Raw genomic sequence first — 11,880 nt, forward strand, 5'->3', positions numbered from 1 at the left:
AATACTCAGTGATCCAAAATCTCCTTTATTTATAATTTTTAGGTAAAATATCGCTTTTAAATTAAAAAGTTTTGGAGGAAGAATAACTAAATTTCTTTTTAAAATTTAATGAAATATATCTAAAAAATTGTCTAATTATAAGTCTTTACTTAAAGAAAGTATATTTTAATGTTAATATAAGGTAGTCTGTACCATTAATAAATACAAAAACTAACGCATCTTTCTAAAAAAAATAGCGGTTACTGGCTCCCATAATATATTATTATAATAAGGTATTAGCCAAGAGCATTAAGAATGTACTAGAGTATTATAAACTTGCTAAGAATTACAGGCACAAACACAGCAGTTTTTTTATAAAAATCAAACAGTTTATTACATAGATCAGTTTTGCCCTTTGAAGTTTAGTACAGAAGTAAAGAATGACCTGCCAGATCACCAGATCTCTCTCCCATCGAGTATGTCTGGGATATGATAGGAAGGCGATTGCATCTGGTATGGAATGTTGATGACCTTGTTCGACAATTGGATCGAATTTGGCAAGAAATACAGCAAGAGACTATCCGGGAGCTTTATCGGTCCATGCCACGCCGTGTGGCAGCTTGTATCCAGGCTAGAGGCGGGTCAACACCTTATTAAACTTGTTACTGTAACTCTGCAATAAATGATTCAATTGTTCTGAAATTTTAATCATTTACTATTCTGTACATTGACTTCCTATCCACCAATTTTCGTTTCAATCGAACAACTCCCTCGTTGATTTTTTTGTTATAGAGTGTAATATACATATAAATTATGCAGGATATTTTTTTTTGTTCAGCAAAATACCTAGCACAATAAATCTGCCATAGAAACAATTTAAAGTAAGCGATTAAATAATTAAAATATTAAAATATTGCTCAACGTCCACTAAATTTCAACCCGTTAATTAAAAGATTTGAAATTACATTGCTTGTGGTTTAAGACAGTTAATTAATGTTAAAAATTTGAAATCAAGAAAAAATTACTATTACACAATATGGAACAATCTAACAGCACGCAGCAAGGCGGGTTCCCATGGAGGCTTGTGTTCATTTTGTGTCAAATAGCCATTGACAATATTTACTACCAACAAAGAATTTTACAGAAAAAAAATACAACTTATAACTATTATTAATAAAAAGATACTTACCAATTAATTGATTTTAAATAATTTCTATGACACCATACAGTAAATCCCCATTTATCTGTCTCCTAAATAACAATAAAAAATATTACTTAATACTTCTAACGCAACCTAAAGAATAATACTATGTATTATTAAAGTTCATTTAATATTTATAATTATTTAAAATTATGAAGACCTATAGACACTTATTACATTATATCTATCGTCCCTCCCCAGCTCGAGATCTAAAAGAAACATAAATGATGTGTAGCTGTAAAAAAAAAAAAAAAAAATCACGTGAATAAAAGGAATATAAAAATACTTTAAATCATTATGCAAATACATTAAAAATTTCTGCAGGTGAAAATAAAAAGAATTCTTTGAAAAAAATTATCAAAGAGCAGCGGTAGCCATAGCAACACATGCAATGACGACGCAAGTGCACTACTTACAATTACTCTTGAACACAGTTGAAAAGTGTGATGACGTCCAAATAAGATGCACACGGCATCAAACCCAAAACAACACCCATTTTGCTAATGGGTGATAATGTAGATTAAAAGCATTGGGGAGACTATTCTCACTAATTATAACTTTAGTATTCTTACAATAGGCTGCTGATAAATTTTTATCCTGCAAAAATTTTGGAGTTAAAAGCATCAATAATACTCTCATATAATCAAACCCTCACAAAAATCGATGAAGAGTTTACTAAAGTTTCAGTCATTCTTTCAGAAATGAATGGGTCTAAAAGCTTTATTTCATAATTAAACTAGCATTGATACATTACTTACCAATAAGAAGAACAACAACACTACAACTACTCCATTAACCTCTTTTATCTTTTGAATCAAAATTACTATTTTACATCCAGGGAAACCTATTTGTACCTGTACGTCGTGCCCCATTATGGTACATGGAGTCTCAAATACTTACATATGGAATCAATCATTTAAACCTTAATCTTGCAAAAAAAAAAAAAAAAAAAAAATCTGCTTACCTTCAGTCTTTTAATACAATTTTTTCGTCTTGCGAATTTTAAAACTTAAATCTTAAAATGCAGTAAAAATTACTCTGAATATATGTTACTATGTCTTAAAAAGTAGTTAAAATTCTAATAATTGTCTTGGTAAAATATTATATATACATATATTTCAGATTAATGTATTCAGCATATTGATATGTTGCAATCCTTAACTTCTGCCTTTCCTTCACCATGGACAATGTCTTAAAATATATTCAATACACACCAAAATATCAATAATAAAGAAAATTATTTTAAGGAAAGAAATTCTTTAAAAAAGTTATACTCATCAATATATGTTCTATGTATATATATGTCAGATTAATGTATTCAGGATATTTATATTTTGGAAAACTTACCTTTTGCCTTTCCTTCACCATAGACAGACAATGTCTTAAAATATATTCAGAACACACCAAAATATCAAAAAAAAAGAAAATTATTTTAAAGAAAGAAATTCTTTCAGAAAGTTATAATCATTAATAAATGTTCTATGTGTATATATGTCAGATTAATGTATTGAGCATATTTATATTTTGGAAAACTTACCTTTTGCCTTTTCTTCACAATGGACAATGTCTTAAAATGTATTCAATACACACCAAAATATCAATAAAAAAGAAAATTATTTTAAAGAAAGAAATTCTTTAAAAAAGTTATTATTATTAATAAATGTTCTATAGAAATATACTTCAGATTAATGTATTCAGCATATTTATATGTTGGAATCCTTACCTTCTGCCTTTCCTTCACCATGGACAATGTTTTAAAATATATTCAATACACACAAAAATATCACTAATAAGGAAAATTACTTTATATAAAGAAATTCTTTAAAAAAAGTTATACTAATTAATAAATGTTCAATGTAGATATATTTCAGATTTATGTATTCAGTATATCTATAAGTTGGAATAATTACCTTTTGCCTTTCCTTCTCCAAGGATAATGTCTTAAAATGTATTCAATACACACCAAAATATCAATAAAAAAGAAAATGATTTTACAGAAAGAAATTCTTTAAAAAAGTTATACTCATTAATAAATGTTCTATGTATATATATGTCAGATTAATGTATTCAGCATATTTATATATTGGAAAACTTACCTTCTGCCCTTCCTTAACCATGGACAATGTCTTAAAATATATTCAATACACACCAAAATATCAATAAAAAAGAAAATTATTTTAAGGAAAGAAATTCTTTAAACAAGTTATACTCATTAATTATTGCTCTATAGAAATATACTTCAGATAAATGTATTCAGCATATTTATATGTTGGAATATTTACCTTCTGCTCTTCCTTCACCATGGACAATGTCTTAATTATTCAATACACACCAAAATATCAATAAAAAAGAAAATTATTTTATAGAAAGAAATTCTTTAAAAAAGTTATAATTATTAATAAATGTTCTATAGAAATATACTTCAGATTAATGCATTCAGCATATTTATATGTTGGAATAATTACCTTCTGCCTTTCCTACACCATGGACAATGTCTTAAAATATATTCAGTACAAACCAAAGTATCAATAAAAAAGAAAGTGACTTTAAAGAAAGAAATGCTTTAAAAAAGTTTTACTCATTAATAAATGTTCTATGTATATATATTTCAGATTAATGCATTCAGTATATTTATATGTAGGAATCCTCACCTTCTGCCCTTCCTTCACCATGAACAATGTCTTAAAATGTATTCAATATGCACCAAAATATCAATAAAAAAGAAAATGATTTTACAGAAAGAAATTCTTTAAAAAAGTTATAGTCATTAATAAATGTTCTATGTATATATATGTCAGATTAATGCATTCAGTATATTTATAAATTGGAATAATTACCTTCTGCCTTTCCTTCACCATGGACAATGTCTTAAAATATATTCAATACACACCAAAATATCACTAATAAGGAAAATTACTTTATATAAAGAAATTCTTTAAAAAAGTTATACTAATTAATAAATGTTCAATGTAGATATATTTCAGATTTATGCATTCAGTATATCTATAAATTGGAATAATTACCTTTTTCCTTTCCTTCTCCAAGGATAATGTCTTAAAATGTATTCAATACACACCAAAATATCAATAAAAAAGAAAATGATTTTACAGAAAGAAATTCTTTAAAAAAGTTATACTCATTAATAAATGTTCTATGTATATATATGTCAGATTAATGTATTCAGCATATTTATATATTGGAAAACTTACCTGCTGCCCTTCCTTCACCATGGACAATGTCTTAAAATATATTCAGTACACACCAAAATATCAACAAAAAAGAAAATTATTTTAAGGAAAGAAATTTTTTAAACAAGTTATACTCATTAATTATTGCTCTATAGAAATATACTTCAGATTAATGTATTCAGCATATTTATATGTTGGAATATTTACCTTCTGCTTTTCCTTCACCATGGACAATGTCTTAATTATTCAATACACACCAAAATATCAGTAAAAAAGAAAATTATTTTATAGAAAGAAATTCTTTAAAAAAGTTATAATTATTAATAAATGTTCTATAGAAATATACTTCAGATTAATGTATTCAGCATATTTATATGTTGGAATAATTACCTTCTGCCTTTCCTACACCATGAACAATGTCTTAAAATGTATTCAATACGCACCAAAATATCAATAAAAAAGAAAGTGATTTTAAAGAAAGAAATTCTTTAAAAAAGTTTTACTCATTAATAAATGTTCTATGTATATATATTTCTGATTAATGCATTCAGTATATTTATATGTAGGAATCCTCACCTTCTGCCTTTCCTTCACCATGAACAATGTCTTAAAATGTATTCAATACGCACCAAAATATCAATAAAAAAAAGAAAATGATTTTACAGAAAGAAATTCTTTAAAAAAGTTATACTCATTAATAAATGTTGTATGTATATATTGAAGTCAATCGCATAAAATTATATTCATACAAGAAAGCAACATATAATTATCCACTTTCTCGATAAAGTTGTATTTTATTTTACTCTAAAAAAATGACATGCGGGAATGACAAATGTAAAAATTTTTATCGTGTTTGATTCATTCAAATTTATTCCACAGCAAAGCTTCTTTAAGTTGAAGATGGAAACATACTGCAATTTTGTTCTATGATGCCAGTTGTTAACTTCTGAAGTTTTTATTAAAATATTTTTATTCTAAGAAGATTGCAGGTGATAAGAACATTGTTGTGAGGGAACACTGGGGACAAAGTTTAAAATAGTGCTGTGTTAATATTTTTATCAGAAATTAAATTTAAAATTGATTTTCTGAATTCTATATTTCAGTATTCTGAAATAAAAAACACGAATTTGTAAAAAAAAAAAAAAAATTATTTCAGAAACAACTTTTTTCTTTTTTTAAATCAGCAATGGGGACAAGTGAGGGAATGACATATTGGTATATTTTAATTACCTAAAATAAATAAAAATTGATGATTTTATTCTTTTGTTAGCTTGCATTCTGAAGGACACTTTCCCTGAATTTTTTTTTTCCGTAAGCTGTAAAACAAACATAAAATATACTGGGGACATGAAAATGACTGTCTTTGTGAGAATGACTCATATATATATATATTTTTTTTTTCGGTGGAAATGTGTTATTCACCGAATTTATGACTTTATTGTATTTAGCAAGGTCTGAATACCAATGTAATTTTAGAAACAGATAGGCTTGATTAACTTTTACTAGTATAAAGTTAGAGGTGTTCATTTCCTTCGATTGGACTAAAAGCCTCGGGTACTTTAAATGATAAACTTTCATTTTTTAACACGCTTTAAACTTTCTTTTATCTATATGTCATAAAATGTTATGATAGGTAAACGAAAATATCAACTCAAATAGAGCTTTTTCTACCATTTACTACGTCTTGAGATTTTATAAATTTAAAATCACTCTTTTAATTAATAAATACCAATAATATTTTCAAATATTTGGAAATACGTTCTAATACCATTCATAAAAGTGAATTTACTTATCCTAATTTTTGCATTTGACTTGAAAATATCAATTCAAATCCATACATTATTGAGCTTCATGTTTTGAGAAAAAAATTTTTGTTTTGTGAATATTTAAAATTAAATCCACTTTACAACAAAAATTAAATTTTCAAACTTTTAAAAAAATTTTTTTTAGCCCTTATATGTCATTTATAGAAATAAATTTACTTTAAAATGTCTCAGTTATGTGCATACATATTATTTGAATGCAAAAAATCTGCTTTATATAAATAATTGGATTTCAATAATTTAGTAGGCAAATTTATAATATTTGCCCTAGTAAAATATTTTTCAGTGTATTTATTAATTGAAGTCATACTGACACTTTTTGTTTAAATTACACATCAAAATATTAATAAAAATGAGAAGTATTCAGTTATTTGTTCACATAATATTTTAGTGCAAAAAATCTGCTTAGCTCTAACCTTTTTTTTTTGGTCTTGTGAATCTTAAATCCTCTTTATAGTAATAATTAAATTTAAAAAAAAATTCTTTATCAGCCCTTTTATGTCATTCACAGAAAGAAAATTTGAATCTCTATAGTTACAACACTAAAATTGTCCAACTTCCTAAAATAATAATTTTCAATCAGTCTCTGTGTCATTTGTGCACATTCATGAGACAATTAAGTCTTTTAACTAAAATAATAAACATTTCTTTGACTTGAAGCTGCATGTCTTGAGAACATTTACAATTAGAATCTGTAAATATCAAGTAGTAGGAAAATATTTCATCTTCCAATTTAATTTTATTCATGCTTACTAAATTATTCATTGTAGTTGAAACAGAAAAATCTACTTACCTTTAATTTTTCTTTTAGCATTTTTGTCTTAAAAATATTAATAAATAAGAACCTTATGTCTTGGTATAATTTCATGTATGTCTAAATATGATTTGATTCAGAGAATATATTTACTACAGCTTCTTTTCCTACCATTTATTATGTGTTGAGAATATTTAAAAATTAAATTTACCGTATTTAGTCTATTAATTTTCAATCACATTATGTCTATACGCTATTCAAAAAATGAATTAACTGATTCTAGTTTATGAACATATTAAAATATTTATTGTAGTTATATTTTGAAATTTTACTTACACTTTACTTTCTAGAATGTTTAAAATGCACACCAAAGTATCAATAAAAAAGAATAGTATTAAACAAATAAATAAAATATGTCTCAAAATAATTTCAGTTATAAGCATACATACTGACTTTTTTGCCAAGGGAATTTTCTTAAGAAAATTTGCAATTAAAATTAATTTACAGTTTACTAGTGATAACACTTTTTAAGGATTTAAATAAATAATTTTCAATCACATTAAGTCTTAACATGCTACTCATAAAAATGAATTTATGATTCTAGTTTTTGAACTATGACTTAAGACATTTAAAACCACTCATAATAAAGATGTTTTAAATTTATTATTTCATACTAATAAAAACTTCTTAATGAGTCTCTATAATCCTATTAGTAGGAAGGAATAAACTTACATTAGTCAAAAGCAGAAAAATCTAGTCACCTTTTAATCTTGTTTTCAGCATTGTTATGTCTTAAAATGTTTATATAAAGTTTTAATGTCTCCAAAATACTAATAAAAAAGAACTTAATGTTTCAGTATAATTTATGTCTAAATTTGATTTTATTCAGAAAGTATATTTGCTACAGCTTTTTTTTCTACCATTTATTTAGTGTTTAGAAAGTTTAAAATTTAAATTTTTTACATACTAATGATAAAACTTCTCATAACAAAGATTAAATTTACTATATCATATCAATAAAAACTTCAACTTTTTAAATATAATAATTTTTAATCAGTCTCTATAATCCTATTAGTTCCTGTTTATAGAAATGAATGTACTTACATAAGTCAAAAGCAGAAAATCTAGTCTCCTTTTCATCTTGTTTTTAGCATTTTTATGTCTTAAAATGTTTATATTAAGTTTTAATGTCTCCAAAATACTAATAAAAAAAGAACCTTATGTTTCAGTATAATTTAATTTATGTCTAAATATGATTTAATTCAGAAAGTATATTTGCTACAGCTTTTTTTCTACCATTTATTTAGTGTTGAGAAAGTTTAAAATTTAAATTTTTTGCATATTAATGATAAAACTTCTCACAGATATTGTAAATTTACTATATCATATGAATAAAAACTTCCAACTTTTTAAATATAATAATTTTTAATCAGTCTCTATAATCCTATAAGTTCCTGTTTATGGAAATAAATGTACTTACGTTAGTTAAAAGCAAACATCTTCCTTGGCTTGGAACATGATATCTTGAAAACATTTAGTTACAGTCCACACATAATAATGTAGTTAAAAATCTTTTATTTGTCCCAATATAATATACACATTTATATACAATTCTTCATAATAATAAATAATATAATGTCTTTCATAAAAATAAATATTATTTTGTCTTTAAATAATTTATAAACTGAAATTTACTTAGAGAAAATGCACAAAATTTAGTGTTAAGTTTTCAACACTTACTAGGCCTTTCAGAAATTTTATTTACAAGATATCATGCTTATAAAATAGTCAAAATTCTTTAAAAAAAATTGTTTTCAATCAGGCCCTACATTTTTCTGAAACTTATTTCAATAAAAACAAAAATTCTATTTAGGCTAGTTTTTTACATGTTTTGTTAATTTAAAATTCATTCCATATTATTTAAAGACAAAATTCTTCCTCTATAGAAAAGAAAACATATTTTATTCACTTATGAAGCTATAAGTAAGAATTTTACTGTAGTTTAAAGCAGTCTACATAATATACTCCATGAGACTTAAAATAGTAAAAGTTTAAAACAAAATAAATTTACTCATTGAAGTTAAATACTAATTTGTATTTTCTTGAGAATGTATTTAAAATTATAATAATACTGAAACATTATAAGTTTATAAGCCTATATAATGATATTTTTAGCCCTGTAAATGTAAGCTAAAGTCAAAATTTAATCTTAATAGGTCAAGACTTTCTCCAGCATATTAATAAATTTCTAATTAATACATCCTTTAATAATATTTTATTGCCGGCTAAATCCTACTGAAAAATATAAATTCTTTAAATTTATGGAACAGCTGAATATCTATTTAGCTTTGGGTTAGCCTTCTTTGAAAATTTATCATTAGAGTTAGTTGATAATGCTTTTTATAATAATTAAATAACTTAGTAATAATTAATAGAAGAAGCAGAAAATTTACTTAGCCTTAAGCTTAGCATTTTCATTCAATGTCAATATGAACTTTAATTATGTTATAATTAAAATATTTACATACACTGTTAAGAATTTTCACAGTTTTAAAATACTAATAAAACAGTGAATATTCTTAAAATCTTTTTTTCTGATATCATCATACTTTTTCTATTCTACAAGCAAAATTTACTTAGCTTGAGCAAGAACTTTTTTAATACCATGACTTGAGAATGCTCTAAAACAGGGGTAGGCAACGCGGCGCCCGCGGGCGCCCCCAATCGATTTTTAATGCACCCTCGCTTAACTAATGTAAATGTATGATAGCCAGAGCGATTTACTTAACTCTTGTCAAACGGCGATATACAGCAAGTAGTCAGTTGAGTTTAGGATTGTGCATGATTATCTGTAAAATATGCGCCCTTAAGGACAAACAGGTTGCCGACCCCTGCTCTAAAATAAATTAAAATTCACTCTTAGTAGAGGTAACTATTTTTGAAAATTTTGTCTGCATTAAATTAATAAATTTGAATTCAGTTACTTTAAACAAACGGAAAAAACTTAGTTTTAGCCATTTTATATTATTTGTTGAATTTATTACTTAGAATTAAGAAGGTAGATCTTAGCTTTGGCTTAATTTTTGTTCACATCTACGACGAAACGAATGAGTATAACTGGAAAAAAATTTTTCTACAATTTAACACAAAATCAATTAGGATAAAATGTTCATTAAATGCAGACTTAATTAAAAAATTGATCTAACCTAGTTATATAATAAGTACGCGCCATAATTTAAACAATGGGGTACAAATAAGAACAAGCCATAAAAAAAATGCGCTTCCAAGATTGAATAAATGTCTAATATTTCTTATCAACTTACCTTTTACTTTAGCAAATAAAGGCCTCTTACTTTAGAATTTAGGTACTAATACCTACCTCAAAAAAGGACGCGTATGCATATAACATTCCTCACTTACCATAACCATCAGAACTTTTTCTTTGTAAAACTTACTTGCAAAGTTAGAATTTTTCTCATCAGTTAAGGGTACTACTTGCAATTTTTAGAATAAATTACAGCGAGATCTTAAATATCGAACGCTTAGCATTCTTCTTAACGTTACGGAATATCGCATTATAGGGAACAATTTTACCAAGCACCAACATGACGATAAGTATTTCATCTACGGGGTTCTCAATAAGAAGGGGAGATTGAAACGGCTACTGATTGGTTGACGGTGATATCATAGTAAATCGTAAATATCCTGTTTGCCGTTTCTGTGTTTTGTTGTGTTCCTTTTCTTTAGTTTCGTTATGATTTGACATATTTATGTACATTTAAAAATTTCCAAAAATAAATAAATAAATAAAAAAAAAAGAGTTTAAAATACTACTTAATATTTTAGCTTAGATTGTTGAATATAAATTATTATTTTACGGTAAATTTAAATAGATATTACCTTCAAGCATCAAACAAATAATATATTTCTTCAATATGATTTTTTTGCAATATTTTCAAACTATTACTTAAATTACTGAATGTTAATTAATTTCATTTATCCTTACATATTAATTAATTTTATATATATATTATTATTGCCCCTAAAATTTACCATTAATCAACAATACTCACAATTGCCTTCCTTGTTAAAATATTTGTTACTTTACTATGTAATATAGAAGGTATTATTTACTCAGAATCAAATCATAAAAAAGGAATGACTTATCTGATGAGTAATTTAATCAGCATTTTATCGTATAACAATAGTATATTTAAATTATTTTATGGTGAATTTAATTACAATTTATTTTCAAGAATCAAACAAACAATACATTTTTTCGAATCGGATTTTCTACTATATTATCAAACTATTACTGATAGAATTAATTATTTTAATAGAATTAATTATTTTCTTAAATTGATAGAATTAATTATTTTCTTGCATATGAATTCATTTTATTGAATTTATTCTTCCAAGTAAAATTTATTCTTTAATGTACGATTTAGCATTACCTTCATTGATAAGATATTTTTTTATTAGCATGGTATTACCAACTCAGAATAAAATCATAGTGAAGACAAATCAAATCAGAGTTCGCTACTATTTAGCATTTTTCCATTCAGACTTATTGTTTTTAAATTAAATTTTGTTCTTAATTTTTGTTTAATTCTATTTTTATACTTTGATAGGATGCTCAGAATCAAGTCATAGTGAAGACAAATCAAATCAGAGTTCGCTACTATTTAGCATTTTTCCATTCAGACTTATTGTTTTTAAATTAAATTTTGTTCTTAATTTTTGTTTAATTCTATTTTTATACTTTGATAGGATGCTCAGAATCAAGTCATAATGAAAAAAGTGGTTTATCTGCTTTGTAGCTTTTTGAATTAGTTATTTGAACAGAAGCTATGTTGTGTTTGTGCTCAAAAGAAAGAAAAATTGTATATGTCTGTCAATCGGTCTAAAAAACATTTTTTCATTTATTGTCAAAAT

At 25.1% G+C, this 11,880-nt stretch overlaps 1 long non-coding RNA gene across 1 annotated transcript; it reads right to left on the bottom strand.

Moving 5' to 3' along the window:
• Positions 1-346: 346 nt before the first annotated feature.
• Positions 347-10,601, bottom strand: LOC107445480 (uncharacterized). The gene is made up of 3 exons (XR_015429207.1): positions 10,269-10,601; positions 1,169-1,415; positions 347-652 (listed from the first exon to the last, which is right to left on the bottom strand). It is a non-coding gene; the product is annotated as an uncharacterized LOC107445480 (long non-coding RNA).
• Between the last annotated feature and the right edge of the window lie 1,279 nt (positions 10,602-11,880).

Source organism: Parasteatoda tepidariorum, chromosome 9, assembly GCF_982258835.1.
Source record: "Parasteatoda tepidariorum strain Cologne lab strain chromosome 9, Ptep-v5.0, whole genome shotgun sequence".
NCBI classification, from domain to species: domain Eukaryota; kingdom Metazoa; phylum Arthropoda; class Arachnida; order Araneae; family Theridiidae; genus Parasteatoda; species Parasteatoda tepidariorum.